Raw genomic sequence first — 16,079 nt, 5'->3', positions numbered from 1 at the left:
GTCACTGTGACTCTAGACTGAGCGCGCAGAGGCGTGTGGATGAACTCGGTTCTTTTTTGCAGCGCTCTGAGTCCTGTCCTTAGAAACTCCACAAAAACTGCCCCCCTGGTATACACCTGGGTCTCCTCAACTCTGCCCCTGGTGGACAGGTAGCCAGAACTGATCAGTATGGCCCTTCAGGAAGCTAGAGTGAGGCTGGCGCGGGAGACAGCAGCCATGCGGAAGTATTTGTACAGCCAGACCGGTCAAATTGAGTAACTTTACACAAAGATTTACATCAGAACATAGAACAAAAAGATTTTAAATCTCTATAAGTAATAAGTATGGTTGTGGGGCATGCTGGCGCAGACCTTTAATCCCAACACACAGGAGGCAGAGGCAGGCAGATCTCTGTGAGTTCAAGGCCAGCCCAGTCTACACAGTGAATTCTAGGATAGTCAAGGCTACATGGTGAGACCCTGTCTCAATAAACAAACAAACAAACAAATAAATTTTTTAAAAAGGGGAAGTCATCCTACAGAACAAAAAGAGATGGACTGCCAGGAAGTCAAGTAAAGGGGGGTGGAGTGATCGACTCTGCTGTTAAGCGAACTGGCAGCTTTTCCGAAGGACTCAGCACCTAATAGGGCTGCCCACAACCAGCTGTAACCCAGCTTCTTCATCTGAATCCATGGGAGATAGGGTCTGTTAGGTCTCAAACCTTGGATCTAACAGATCCAACCTCCAGGCTAGCTGAGGTGCCTATTCAACAACAACAATAAAAAAGCAGACCTAGGGACTGGAGAGATGGCTCAGCAGTTAAGAGCACTGGCTGCTCTTCCAAAGGACCCGGGTTCAATTCCCAGCACCCACATGGCAGCTAACAACTGTCTGTAACTACAAAATCTGACACCCTCGCGCAGACATGTGTACAGGCAGGACACCAATGCACATAAAATGAAATTTAAAAAAAATAAAAAGCAGACCTAGCCACCAGGTTCTCCCAGCATCCCTCAGTCCCTACCTGGTACAAGGGTATGGCTGGTGTACCCTGCCCTCTACCCTAAAAACTCCAGCCCAGGGGCTGGCTGCTCTTACCCCAGCGGTTCTTCCCTATATAATCCAGCCATTTTGGCTACACTGATCCTTTTTACCCTTTGCATTCCTGGCCTCTTGATCTCCTCCTCTTTCTCTCCTCCCTGCTGTTTTAAAATGATAGTGCTCTACCACTGAGCTAAATCCCCAACCCTGATAAAGTAACTCTTATTTGCCTGGCAGAAGTTCCCGTGACGCTGTTATGCAGCCAGGATTACGCTGTGCCCACCCCTGTCCGCCAATGTAGGTGGTAAATGTATCCACCCCTTTGTCTCATGGTTGTAGCGGACAGAAAAATAAAAAATTAAAATAACAAACCGGGATCAGACTCCAATCTCAGGCGTCCCCGAGAGTTGAGAGAGATCTATGAATCAGCTCAAGTCACCGTTCTTCTTTGTCAAGGGAAGGTGAGGGCTCAGCTGCACTGCAGTTGGTCCATGGTGGACCCGAGACAGCATTGATCCCCTCGTCAGGAGGGAAAATGTGCCTCCCGTTGCCAGCACAGCCCGAGGACAACCCCCGGGGTGTCCGTCGCAAAGAATATAGCTCAGACTACAGCCGCGAGAACGGCAGAGTCACTGTGGTGATGGTAGCGGTGTGGGGGTCCAGTGGAGGCGGCGAGGGACGCGTGCGCGCTCCCGGTCTCACGGTCTCGCTGGATGGGGGAGGAGGCGGCAGGCGGCAGTGGTCCTCGGTGGTGTATCTGAGTCACAGCACCAATGTTGGTTAAACGGCACGCTGCTTGTGGCTGGCCGCCGCCCGCCCACGGTGGCCATGCTGACGGAGGAGAGTGCTGAAGGAGAGTCACAGCCATGGTTACCTTTTTAGAGCTTTATTGGGGCGGGGGGAGACAGAGAGAGGGAGAGAGAGAGGACAGACAGAAGGAAGGAGCAGAAAGGAAAGAGGGACGCACAGAGGGCCCACCTGCTTTTTTAGGCTGGGACGCCGTTGCAGGCTGATGACATAATTAAGGACGGAATCCTTACAGACTAGAAACTGGAGTCACATGGTATAGCAGGCAAGGCAGGTCTTGGGAACCAAGAATGTTAAACACACAGGGCTGTCTCTTCAAAGGGAGAGATGTATAACCCGTTTTCTGTTCAGAAGGCTGGGAACGGATGTGGTTAATAGCCTAGTGACCTTTGGGCTATCTATGTGGTTGAGACCACACCATATCCTCCCCCAAAACCTTGTCTCAAATTTGTTTTCTCAGTTAATCCACAGAACCTATGCTTATGGAAGATGCCACTTGTACTTTACAAAGAATTTTGTTATAATAATGTCTTCAGCTTTGTTGTGTACATGGGATTGAGTTAATTATCAACAGGAAACTTTTCACCAAATTGTGCTATGCTTAATTAAATATGCCTAAAATAAACTACTTGGCATCAGACTTGAAGTTTGAAACAGCATTGGATTGTTGCTCTGCTGGCTGTGATGTTTGTAGAGAGCCCCACAACATGGGTGCATTAAAATCGTATCAGGGAAGCTGGGCAGTGGTGGTGCATGGTCTACAGAGTGAGTTCCAGGAAAGGCTCCAAAGCTACACAGAGAAATCCTGTCTCAATCTTATCAGGGAAACTAAGCCCAAGAACTTCCCAGACACTCCGGGTGAGGAAAGGGTAGAACTCCCTCACCCGGACTGCATAAGTGATGTCCCCTGACTGCAGGAGGTGAGGCAGAGGTGAGTGGCAGTGCTCACCTAGCATGTGGGAGAACTTGGGTTCGATTCCTGGTAGTACAAAACAACAAAACCCTTTAAAAACAAGCCAAACAGTGCAACGGCAAGACTCCACACCAGCCTATCATCTGACAGTTGGTGTGTGTGGCTGAGGAGACAGGGAGACTGAGGACTGCCCTGGCGTGCGCTGTCCCTCAGTATTGATGTAACCTGCTTGGCTGCTTGTCCATCCACCTGCTTGCCTGTCTGCACCTGGACCTGGGCCACTGCTGTTCCCTGGTCCTGACCCATTCCTTGCTCCGGACTTGGTTTGACCTTTTCACCTCACAGTTGAACTCTGCAGCTCCATTTTCTGAGTCCGGCAGCAGTTTTGCCGTAGCTCCTTCCAGACTTTGGTCTTCACTGTCCATCTGTGGAGTCACTTTCTCAGCACACTGTGAGACGCCTTGGACTCTTCAGCAGCCATTTCTTTTTTCTTTTCTTTTTTTTTTCCCCCACAGGGTTTCTCTGTGTAGCTTTGCACCTTTCCTGGAACTCACTCTGTAGCCCAGGCTGGCCTCGATCTCACAAAGCCTGGCTCTGCCTCCCAAGTGCTGGGATTAAAGGTGTGCACCACTACCGCCCTGCTCAGCAGCCTTTCTTTAACCTGTATATATGTATAGAGATATGTAGCTACATTTACTGTGTGATGTGTGATATGAATTAATATTAGCAATTGAAATTGGAATAAAGCCAGGCAGTGGGGTGGATATCTTTAATCCCAGCACTCAGGAGGCAGAGTCAGGTGGATCTCTGTGAATTTGAGGCCAGCTTGGTCCACATAGCTAGTTCTGTAACAGCCAGGGCTACGTAGAGAGACTCTGTTGCAAAAATAAATAATAAATAAATATAAACAAAAAGGGCTGGAATAAAGAACCTACATTTGCCTTGGCCAAGCTGCCAAGGTAGGCAGGCTTTATAGAAATTGCCATCATTAAAACTGCTCAGCCTGAGCCGGGCGGTGGTGGCGCACGCCTTTAATCCCAGCACTCGGGAGGCAGAGCCAGGCGGATCTCTGTGAGTTCGAGGCCAGCCTGGGCTACCAAGTGAGTTCCAGGAAAGGCGCAAAGCTACACAGAGAAACCCTGTCTCGAAAAACCAAAAAAAAAAAAAAAAAAAACTGCTCAGCCTGGCTTGGGGATTTAGCTCAGTGGTAGAGCGCTTGCCTAGCAAGCACAAGGCCCTGGGTTCGGACCTCAGCTCCGGGAAAACAAAAAACTGCTCAGCCTTACAACTTTGTTATTTGATAAATCCGACACTGAGGAAAGACGAGTGCATTCTTCTGTTAGTGGTGACAGGCCAGTCACTGTACGGACCTCAGTGACTTCTCATCTTGGCCAGTGCAAAGCCAACACGAGCACACCGGGAGAGAAGAAGGAAGTGTCAGGGGCAGCGGGCAAGGAGAACAGGGCATCCTTTCTAAAGCAGTGCTCTGCCCAGCCAAAGAAACGGGGAGGATTGATTAGGGAGGCCCATTCTTATTCCTACAGGGGACACACTCTGGGGAGGGCACCATCCTGCCCGGGCCCAGTTTGCGCCATAAAGCTTTATCTGGAAATAAAAGGACACCCCGTCATTAACACAGCGACTGCCCTTAAAGGTGCCGGCTTTTGCTTAGCTACCGACAGTTTGAAGCCAGTGAAGCTGCATGAGACCTTGTGTCAAACAGCAAAACGTAGAGCTGCGGATGGAGCTCCATCTCTAGAGGCTCTCTGCTTCCTGACTGGATGCAGTGTGACCAGCCACTTTCAGCTCCGACTGCGGTGACTGCTCTGCCGTGACAGACTCTACCTTCAAACGATGAGCTAAAGTACCCTCCTCAGGCTGCTTTTGTCTCAGCAACAGACAGGTAACTAATACACCACATCACAAGGCTGAACACTGGGTTTTCTGGTGTTTCCTTACATTTTCTGAGTGAAGGCAATGCCTCGTGTTGTCTCTCAGGTGTAAACGAATGCCAACATAAAAACACAGTGCTCATCCTAAGGGGAATAACAGAAGGTTTATTCTGGAGCCATCATGAGTGAGCATGGACTGGGAACACAGACTTAGGTTACCCAAAATTCCATGTTCCAATGTGGAAGCAGTTTCACAGGGTTTTAACAGTTTTACAGATCAAAGAAAGTCATAAATCAAGGCAACTTTAAAATACGTTTGTGGGTTCACCAGAGAGGCAGATACATCGAGATGTGGGGAAGGTGTATTTTATAGGCTCAAGATTCGATCTGATAACTTTTGTTTTGTTTTTGAGACAGGGTTTCTCTGTGTAGCTTTGGCACCTGTCCTGGAACTCATTTTGTAGACAAGGCTGGACTCGAACTCACACAAATTCGCCTGGCTCTGCCTCCCGAGTGCTGGGATTAGAGGCGTGCACCACCACTGCCCAGCTCTGATAACATTCTTACAGCTCTTGGGTTGGCAGAAGCTAATGTTCTGCTAAGCTAATAGCTTCAAGGAAGTTTTTATTATCATGAGGTGTTAGTTCAGATAGAGTGGGAGTTGGGCGTTGGTGACACACGCCTTTAATCCCAGCACTCAGGAGGCAGAGGCAGGCAGATCTCCAGAGTTCCAGGCCAGCCTGGGCTACAGAGTGAATTCCAGGACAGTGAGGGCTAGCTACACAGAGAAACCGTGTCTCTTTTGAGAAGCCAAAGAAAGGAAGGAAGGCACTCAGATACAGAGTGGGATAAGGAATGTCTATTCAAGAAGCTAAAAGCAGCCCAAGATAAAGTAATTAGCCTCTGAACCTACCAAATGGCAATCTCTGCATCAAGGTCTGCTGCTTCCATGTTCTCCCTCCCTGAACTTCTCTCATCTGGTTTGTGGTTTTGGTGCTGGGATTAAGAAAATGTTGCTAAACTGGGTGGTGGTGGTGCATGCCTTTAATCCCAGCACTTGGTAGACAGAGCTAGATCTCTGTGTGTTCAAGGATACAGCCAGCATTGGAGACACACGCCTTTAATCTCAATACCAACCATAGAAGACCTGGAGGTCTATACAGACAGGCAGTGACAAGGCAGTCATGGGTTTGGGTTTACAACCAATGAGAAGGCAGAACAGAAAGTCTATATAAAGACAAACACACAGGAAGTAGGTCTCTTTCGGAGAGGTCTCTTGGCTTAAGAGGCTAGCTGCAGGGTAAGGCTCTTAGCTCTGATCTCTTGGCTTTCTTCTTTGCATTGGTTCTGTGTTTCTTATTTAATAAGACAGTTGGTTACATCTACAAAACCCTGTCTCGAAAAAACAAAAAAACAAACAAACAAACAAACAAAAACTACACAGAAGAAACGCTGTCTCAGGGAAAAAAAATTGTTGCTTAATCCAAAGATGTGAAAATGTATATAAATGTTTTCATCTCCTTTTTTTAGGCAGGGTCTCATGTAGCTCAAGTTGGTCTTAATGTATGTCCAGGGATGACCTTGAGCTCCTGATCCTCCTGAATTCACCCCCATATGGTGGGATTACAGGTGTGTGCCAACATGCCTGGCCTCCCATCCAAGTACTAACGGGGCCCAACCCTGCTTAGCTTATGGCATCAGGTTGGTGTGGTCATAATCCAGTATGCCTGGTTCACAAATGTTTTCTTCTTGAGTGTGATACGAGGCAGAGACTAAAGCTCCCAGCTTGTAGAAAAGATACATACCAAGCAGTCACATGATTTGCTCATTATGTATAGGAATAGTCCAGAAGGTAAGGTAAACCTAGGCCACCAGGAAACACAGTTGGCTCTCTGCCCCTGCTTACTCACTAGCTGAGTTAGAGTCAGGACATGTGTTGTTGTTGTTCTTGTTGTTTTGAGACAGTGTTTCTCTGTGTAGCCCTGGCTGTCCTGGAACTCACTCTGTAGACCAGGCTGGCCTGGAACTCAGAGATCTGCCTGCCTCTGCCTCCTGAGAGCTGGGGTTAAAGGTGTGTACTACCACCTCTTGGTGAGTCAGAACATTGTAAAAATATTTATCTTTATTATGTGTGTGTATTTGTACAGGTGAGTGCAGGTGCACGTGGCAGCCAGAGGTGTCTGATCCTGTGGGGCTGAACTTACAGGTGACTGGGAGGTGCCTGATGTAGATGCTGGGATTAGAACTGGTCCCCCGGGAGGTACTCTTAGCCACTGAGCCATCTCTGCAGCCCAGAGACAGAGTCAATCTTGAGTGTAAGTAGGACCCTACATGTAATCTCAGCTCTCAGAAAGCTGAGGCAGGAGGACTGTGAATTCAAGGCCAGCCTGGATTATGAGTCTGCCTCAAAAAACAATGAATATTTATCTTATTATTTTGAGACAGGGCCTCATGTAGCCAGGCTGTCCTGGAAGCCCCCATGTAGCTAAGATCTTCTGCTCTTCCTGCTTCCACGTCTAAGTGCCAGGAACTCCAGAGTACACCACCACATCTGCTCACGAGGTGCTGGGGATTGATGCCAGGGCTTCACATGTGCTGGCCAAGCAGTCCGCCAACTGAGATACATCCCCAGCCCCCAAAGAATTCTCTCAAGCCACCTCAGGAAGCTGCTAGTGTGCTTCTCTTTGAGCCTGGGTTGCCTCACCTGGGATGTCTTAGTTAGGGTGTCTGTTGCTATGATGAAACACCATGACCAAAAAGCAACTTGGTGAGGAAAGGGTTTGTTTGGCTTACACTTTCACCATAGTTCATCACTGAAGGAGGTCAGGACAAGAACCTGAGGCAGGAGCTGATGGAAAGGCCATGAAGGAGTGTAGCATGCTGCTTACTGACTTGCTCATCATGGCTTGCTCAGCCTGCTTTCTTTTTTTTTTCTTTCTTTCTTTTTTTTTTCTTTCTTTCTTTTCTTGAGACAGGGTTTCTCTGTGTATTCCTAGCTGTCCTGGAACTCACTCTGGAGACCAAGCTGGCCTCAAACTCAGAGATCCACCTGGGACCACCAACTCATGAATGGCACCACCCACAATGGGCTGGGCTCTCCCTAGAGCTGGATCTTATGGAGGCATTTTGTCAGTTGAGGCTCCCTCCTTTCAGATGACTCTAGCTTGTGTCAAGGTGACCTAGAACTAGCCAGCACTGGAGAGCATGGGTCAGCACTGCACTGTCTTTAAGTTTTCATCCTATTTCTGTCTGTGGTCATTACAGGGCCTTCAACCCATGGTCTTGCATGAAATAGGCCTTCGTCCCAGGGCTATGTATGCAGTGGGCATCGCTTGTGGACTGAGATGGTGCTCTCAGTGCCCCTCCCCCACACCCGAGGGGGGAAGGCAGGGTCAGGAGCTGTGAAGCTTTGTTGATGTTGTCACAATCTAGAAATAAAAAGTAGTGGAGTCCCAGGAGTCCCCCTCCTCCTCCTGGTGAACGTACAAACAGGCTCATTAGTCACTGCTAATACACGGTGTCCAGGTGTGGACCAGCTCTTCAGCACAAGAAGTCCCCAGAGCCACTAGCGTTCCCCTGAGCTGCGATGATGGACTCGGTCCGTTGCTCACAGCTCTTCCCAGGTCTGTCTGGGGACTTGGGTATCTGTTGTCCTCAACGGTTCCTGGGAGTGCCAGCCATATCTCTGGGGGAGAACAAGGCCTCAGGCTCAGGGGAGAGAAGTTTCTGCTGTAAGTCCTGTCTTCTCTCTGCTTCCCACCATCACTCTGGCAGCGGATCCGACCACTCTTGCATTCCCTGTGGTTTTGCTGTGGTATATAGTGCCTGAATTAGGGCAATGAGAGGGAGGCCTAATAAAGAAACCAGAATAGCCGCTCCGTGGGGGTAAAAGGGAAAAGTTCATTCCAAACGGCCAAGGTTGTCTCTTGGGAAAGCCAAGAGAGGAAAACCTCCAGGGTACTAAGGGAATGGGTACCGGGGAGGAGGGAGCCTGGGAGCTGGAGTGGGAGCTTTGAAGTGGGTAATGCGTACTTGTGAGTAGGGACTGAAGGAGTCTGGGGGCCAGCATGGACCCTGATATGCTGACAGGCCCTACAGGCACAAGTTAATGGAAGAGCCTACGTCCCTTTTGACAGAGATAAGGAGAATGACTTTTTGGCAAGTGGGGACTAGCTTCATCAGTTCCTGAGGAGATTGCTGGCTTTTCTCTAACTAACCAGAACTTGGGAAAAGGAGTTTCTTTGGACCCGATAATCCTCATCTCTCCCAATGTGTAGCCCAGGCTAGTCTCAAACTTGCAGCCCTCCTGTCTCTGCTTCCGAAGAGCTGGTCATACAGGCTGTACCTCCACCCAGCAAAGCGTCTATAACAATAGCTCAATTGAAATGACCTTCAAAAACTATGAAGGTTTTGTTTTTTGTTTTTGTCTCATGTAGCAAATTAAATTTTGGTTGCAGCTCACAGCAGGCAAGGTAGAGAAGGGACTCCATTGTCCCTGCTTGTACATTCACCAGGAGAAAGAAGAAGACCTCCAGGGAATTGGAACTCAATTGTTACTAAAGACAAGGTCGGGAAAAGGCGTTTCTTCCCTGTTTTCTGCAGATTGGTGTGACTCATGCCTTCAATGGCAAGCACTTACCGAAACCTCACGAGATCCAAGGCCCTGGCTCTATGCAGTGGGGGTAAACATTAAACATTAGCTTCCTGCTCCCAGCACTTGAGACCAAAGTAAACCAATGACAGGCCACCCTGCCTCAGCATCCACTGGCTCACAGAATTACACTCTTATGACTCAGCGTGCAGAAGAGTCTCGTGCATAAGAAGCTTGGGCCCAGTGCAAGAACACACAGGCACTTAGGTGTAGACACACTCGCCATCTCAGCTTTGGATTTCTTTCCATCCTTGTGTGCTGGTTTCACAGGCAAGTACCATCAGGCCTGGCTTCTTTTTAGTTTTTTTGAGACATGGTCTCATGTAGCTCAGCTAGGAATCAAGCTTTTGTGGCCTAGGCTGACCTTGAACTGTGGATCCTTGTGCCCTAAGCCTCCCAAGTGAGCCACCATACCTGGCCTTTTTTTTCTCTTTTGATTATCATCTCTCTCTCTTTATCTATCTATCTATCTATCTATCTATCTATCTATCTATCTATCCATCCATCCATCCATCCATCCATCCATCCATCCATCCATCCATCCACCCACCCATCCTTGCTAAGGACTAAATCCAGAGCCTTGAACATTACTACCCAGTCACTTTTCTAGCTTCCCTTTCCCCTCTGTGCTACTCTCAAGGCTGGCTTCAAAGCCCTGATTTTTCTTTAAATTAAAAATCAATTAATCCAGGCTGGAGAGATGGCCCAGTGGTTAAGAGCACCGACTGCCCTTCCAGAGGTCCTGAGTTCAATTCCCAGCACCCACATGGTGGCTCACAACCATCTGTAATGAGATCTGGCACCTTTTCTGTATGTATAATAAATAAATAAATAAATCTTTTTAAAAAATCAATTAATCCATTATTTGTTTCTATAGTGCATGAGTAGAGGTCAGAACAATGTGTGGGAGCTGTTCTCTCCTTCCACCTTGGGGGTCTTGGGTCACACTCAGGGTGTCAGGCTTGGCAGCAATCAATTCAACTACTGCTCCTTATCCCTCTCTCCCTGTCCTGCAGTGATCTCAGGCATGCGCAACAATGCCCAGCTACCGTTTGTAGACTCACTTTTATTTATTTGTGCAGGATTGAACCCTATATTGCAGGACCGCCTGCAAGCTAGGCGAGTGCTCTACCATGGAGCTATAACCTAGCCTTAAAAAGTCCTTTTGGGTCGGGCAGTGGTGGCGCACGCCTTTAATCCCAGCTCTTGGGAGGCAAAGCCAGGCGGATCTTTGTGAGTTCGAGGCCAGCCTGGGCTACAGAGCGAGATCCAGGAAAGGCACAAAGCTACACAGAGAAACCCTGTCTCGAAAAACAAAAAACAAAAAACAAAAAACAAAAAACAAAAAACAAAAAACAAAAAACAAAAAACAAAAAACAAAAAACAAAAAACAAAACAACAAACAAACAAAAAAGTCCTTTTGGGATGAACTCTCCCTAGGTTGTCCAGACTGGTCTTGAATTCATGCTGTAGTCTAGACACGTGATCTCCTGCCTTAGCCACCAAGTTGGCTTATCCTTCATCAGTCACTACAGGAATCAGAAAGCCGGACAGGCATTCTGTTTCAAGACCTAAGACACAGAGGCTCTGCTATAAGAATGGACCAAATCAGGAAAGAATGTGCTCCAGCAGTTCAGACTGCACTTTACGTGTGAAATCACTTGCACTAATTCTTGGGCAGGAAGTGGACATTAACCACACAGCAGTGCTCACTAACATCTGTTTAGTAGTGGTTTTTGTTTCTTTTGAGAAAGGGTCTCGATATGTAGCCCTAGCTGTCCCAGAACTCGCTCCATAGACCAGGCTGGCCTTGAACTCACAGAGATATCTGCCTGTCGGCCTCTGAGTGCTGGGACTAAAGGTGTGTAAGTATAGTCACTTGACATTGTAGTAGTATTTCTCAGCTTGCAGTGCCTTCTTACAAAAGTATCTTACCTCCTCCTTGTGGCCATTCTGTGAAGTATGGCACTCCCATTTGGCAGGGAAAAAGCTGAGTCTCAGAGTTGTTGTTTTCCTTCTTCCTTCCTCAAAACAGGGTTTCTCTGTGTAGCCCTGGCTGTCCCGGAACTCACTCTGTAGACCAGGCTGGCCTTGAACTCAGAGATCCGCCTGCCTCTGCCTCCCAAAGTATGCACCACCACCACCACCGCCGCCGCCGCCGGGCTAGTCTCAGAGATCTTTTTCCTAGAGTTACAGCTGATCCAGGAACTTGACTCCACACTTGGGCTCCAACCCTGCCCCTTTCTCTTGCGAAACTCTTGTCTCTTCTTAGGCTTAAGTCCGGACCTACAGTAAGCAGTGCCAATACAGCGTTATGCTATAAGTCAGCAAACCACAGGAGAAGTGACATCTACATTCACTTCAGGCTGAGGTGCAGCTCAGTGGTGAACCACTGCTTAGCATTTAGGAGGCTCTATGATGATCCTCAGCACCAAATGAATTTAAATAACGATTGTACTTGAAGTGGACAGACTGATTAGAAATGGATGAAAATCTCTAGAGATGTGGGCAGCTGCTGACTTCTCACTCAAATTTTAGGACTTTCTCAATAAGGAGAGATAGTTAATTATTTGCTGTTGTGGGATATTCAGTCACACTGTGACCCCCCCCCCCCCCCCGAGATTTCGTTATTTAAATAAAATCAACCATAGGTCAAGAGGCAGAGCAAGCAATCAGTTGGCTGGAAGTGACCATAGAAAGTGAGGGGGAGTCGGGAGGTCGGGGAGAGAGAGAGGAAGTAGCTGGTTGGGAAAGAGAGAGAGAGAGAGAGAGAGAGAGAGAGAGAAAGTGTACTCTCTTTCTGGGATACCAGTGAAGGAGGGTCAGCTGGCTGCTTTCTCTGCCTCTCTGACCTAGCAGGTTTTCATCAGGAGCTAGCATCTGGCTCCTGAGCCTTTACTGGTAAAAATAAAACAATAGAGACTTAATTAAAAAAATATTTGGGGCTGGAGAGATGGCCCAGAGGTTAAGAGCACTGACTGTTCTTCCAGAGGTCCTGAGTTCAATTCCCAGCAACCACATGGTGGCTCACAACCATCTGTAACAAGATCTGGTGCCCTCTTCTGGCCTGCAGTCACACATGCAGACAAAACTCTGTATACATAATAAATAAATCTTTAAAAAAAAAAAAAATTTGGCTCCCAACATGGAGGTGGCTGAGGCAGAGGCAGAGGTGGCAGTGACGGGATTCGAAGGCTTGCACTGGCCTCGGAGGCAGTAGCAGCTGCAGAGGTGTGGTCAGCAGCTGAGGCAGGTGCAGCCACTGTGCAGCTGATAAAACAAGAGTCTGCAGGATATTTGTGTTCCTATTCTTTCTGTAACCACCGGCTCACGGTTTGAGGGGACCCAGAACACTGTCATGGGGAGATATGGTGGCAGGTGGCTTCTGCGGCAGGGAGTATGCAGTAGCTGCTTGCTCACATCTCAGCGGACCATGAGGCAGACTGGGAAGCAAGTTCGACCAGGCCAGAAGGCACAAGGCTTGTCCCTCCAGCAACCCCTTCCTTCCAGCTAGACCCCGGCTCTCAAAACAGCCACAAACTGGGCACCAAGGGTTCATACACGCGAGGCTATGAGGGATATTTTTCAATCAAACCATAACAATAGTTATTAACATATCTTTGGGCATGGGTAAATGATCAGAAGAAAAATGGAGACTTCCAGAAGTCCAGAGTGAAGACAGTTCTCCAGGCTGCTCACCATGCTCTGCTGCCTGTCTAGATGGAGTTGTGTGTGCAGGAGCCTCCAGGTTCCTGTCACGTCCCTGTGTAAGCTCCAGCACCATAGCACCCCTATTCCTCCTGAGGAGTAGGCCTGTCGCTGGTCATCATTGTGGAGGCCTGCTTGTGGCACAAAGATGTGGACTTGAGTTTGGAGTCCACCACTCATGTCAAAAGCTCAAATTCATGATTCTCCTGCCTCTACCTCTTACTCTGGGAGATAAGACAACATGAGACAGGAAAGTGAGTTAGGCCAAACAGCCTGCTTTTGGTCTTCTCTGAGGAACCAGAACCCCGCCTGGTTCAACCCTGCAGAGCTGAAATTTTCTGCAATTCCACAACTGAACTGTAGGTGGCAGTAGCCACCACCTTTCCCCATTCCCTCCCACCAGGGAAGGGTATGAACATCTTTTGAAAACACACAAATTCTTAATTACCTTAAATTTAAGAATCCTTAATTTTTTTCTTTGCAACCCAGGCATATTTGATTTTTTTTTTTTGTTTTGTTTTTTGTTTCTCGAGACAGGGTTTCTCTGTGTAGTTTTGGTGCCTGTCCTGGATCTAGTTCTGTAGACCAGGCTGGCCTCGAACTCACAGAGACTCGCCTGGCTCTGCCTCCTGAGTGCTGGGTTTAAAGGAGAGTGCCACCGCTGCCTGACACATATTTGACTTTTAAGAAACATTTTTTTTAAGGAGACAGTTTTGAGACCAGTTTCTCTACACAACATTGGCTGTTGTGTAACTCACAGAGATCCGTCTACCTGTCTCTAGTGTGCTGTGATTAAAGGCATGCACCACATGCCCATCTTTTAAAACATTTAAAAATATTTTTTAAACGTTTTTTTCTTTTATAATTTATTTTTTAGTGTGCACTGGTGTTTTGCCTGCATGTATGTCTGTGTGAGGGGGTCAGATCTTGGAGTTACAGACACTTGTGAGCTTCCATGTGAATGCTGGGAATTGACTCTGGATCCTCTGGAAGAGCAGTCTGTGTTCTTAACCACTGAGCCATCTCTCCAGCACCCCCAAAAAATATTTTTAACACTCAGGAGGCAGAGGCAGGGGGATCTCTAAATTTGAGGCCAGCCTAGTTTAGAGAGTGAGTTCCAGGACAGCCAGGGCTACTCAGAAAAGCCGTCTCAAAAAAACCAAACAACAAAAATTTTTAAAATTTGTTTTATGTGTGTATTGGCTACATGTATACATGTGCAACATGGAATGCAGAAGGCTGCAGAGGACCTCGGGTCCCCTGGAACTGGAGTTATATATTATGAGCCTCAAAGCGGGTGCTGGAAACCAAACCCTGGTCTTCTGCAAACAGCAAGTGCTCTTAACCACTGAGCCATCTCCCACAGCTTTTTATTTTTATTTTAGTGCATCTGTTTTTTGCCCACAAGTATGGTAAGCGCCATATGCATGAAAAGCCAACAAATGTCAAAGAGGGCACTGGATCCTCTGGAACTGGAGTTACAATTACGAGCTGGAAGCTGAACCCAAGGCCTCTATAAGTGTTCTTAAGTGCCGAGGCAGCTCTCCAGCCCCTTCTGGTTTTTTTGAGACTGGGCCTTGCTATGTAGTCCCAGCTGGTCTAAAAACTGTCTTCCCGCCTCAGCCTGCCACATGCTAGGAATACAGGTGTTTATCACACCTAGCTGAAATGCTTTTTTCTTCCTTTCATCCATGAGTCCTGGGACCTGAATTCAGGTCACTAGGCTGGGCAACATTTTGCTGCCCCTGAAATGTTTTACTGTTTTTAAACACACACACACACACACACACACACACACTCACACAGATATATATATGTATTGCCTGCATGTATGTCCATGTGCTATACGCATGCCTAGTGCCCAGAGGCCAGAAGAGGGTGTCAGACCCCCAGGAACTGAAGTTAGACGGTTATGAGCCCCAGTGTTGATGCTGGGGATCCAATGTGAGTCCTCTTGAAGAGCAGCCAGTGCTGTTGCTTGAGACAGGGTTTCTCTGTGTAGCCCTGGCTGTCCTGAACCTCACTCTGTAGACCAGGCCTGCCTCTCTCTACTGGGATTAAAATCATGGGCCACCGTACCCGGCCCTCAGCAGCCTGTGCTCCTACCTGCTGAACTAGCTCTCCAGTTACCCCTTTTCCTTCTTTTTTTTTTCTAGACAAGATTTCACTGTGTAGGTCTGGCTGCTATGGAACTTTTTCTGTAGATCTACTACTGGCCTCGAACTCACAGAGATCCACCTGCCTCTGCCTCTTGAGTGATGGAATCAAAGGTGTGCACCACCACCACCCTGTTTCTTTTAATCGTCAACACAATGAAAAGGCAAGACAAGGGCTGGAGAGATGGCTCAGAGGTTAAGAGCACTGGCTGCTCTTCCAGAGGTCCTGAGTTCAATTCCCAGCAACCACATGGCGGCTTACCACCATCTAAAATGAGATCTGATGCCCTCTTCTGGCCTGCAGGCATACATGCAGGCAAAACACTGTATACACAATAAATAAATAAATAAATCTTTAAAAAAAAGAAAGAAAAAAAAAAAGAAAAGGCAAGACAAAGTGGAGCTGTCAGCACAGCGCTGCCGAGGGAGGTGAAATGGAGGTGTGATGTGCCCCGGCTTCCAGCCACTGCTTCCTCCTGTATGCTAGGCTCCCGGTGGGTGTCAGTCAGTTCCTCAGCTGGCTCAGCCTTCATCTCAAAATTCCCACAGGTGCATTCACTGTTTACAAGCATGTACAGACTAAGCTGATACCTTAGATATCTTATCCATCTAGTGATAATCTGGTCAAGTCACAAAAAGCCTGACACTGATATCAAATCATCTCCTCTACGTCCTGAACTACTCGGTAACTCTGCATGAGGGAGTATTAGGCAGCTGTAAAAACAATAAGCAGCTGATGTAATAAATGTACTATTCTGGGCCCAGTGTGTATTTAATAGAAGGAATTTTCCTGAATTTGATTAATACACTGCAGTTATGTAAATGACCGTCCTTTCCCCAGATGATATATACTTTACAGTTGCATGTAAAAAGACACCAAATGTTAGTCAAATGTGGACCCAAATGAAAGGCTGCAATGTGGATTTACTATA

This window comes from Peromyscus eremicus, chromosome 5, assembly GCF_949786415.1.
Source record: "Peromyscus eremicus chromosome 5, PerEre_H2_v1, whole genome shotgun sequence".
Classification (NCBI taxonomy): domain Eukaryota; kingdom Metazoa; phylum Chordata; class Mammalia; order Rodentia; family Cricetidae; genus Peromyscus; species Peromyscus eremicus.
Note: the sequence above shows the minus strand (reverse complement) of the source record.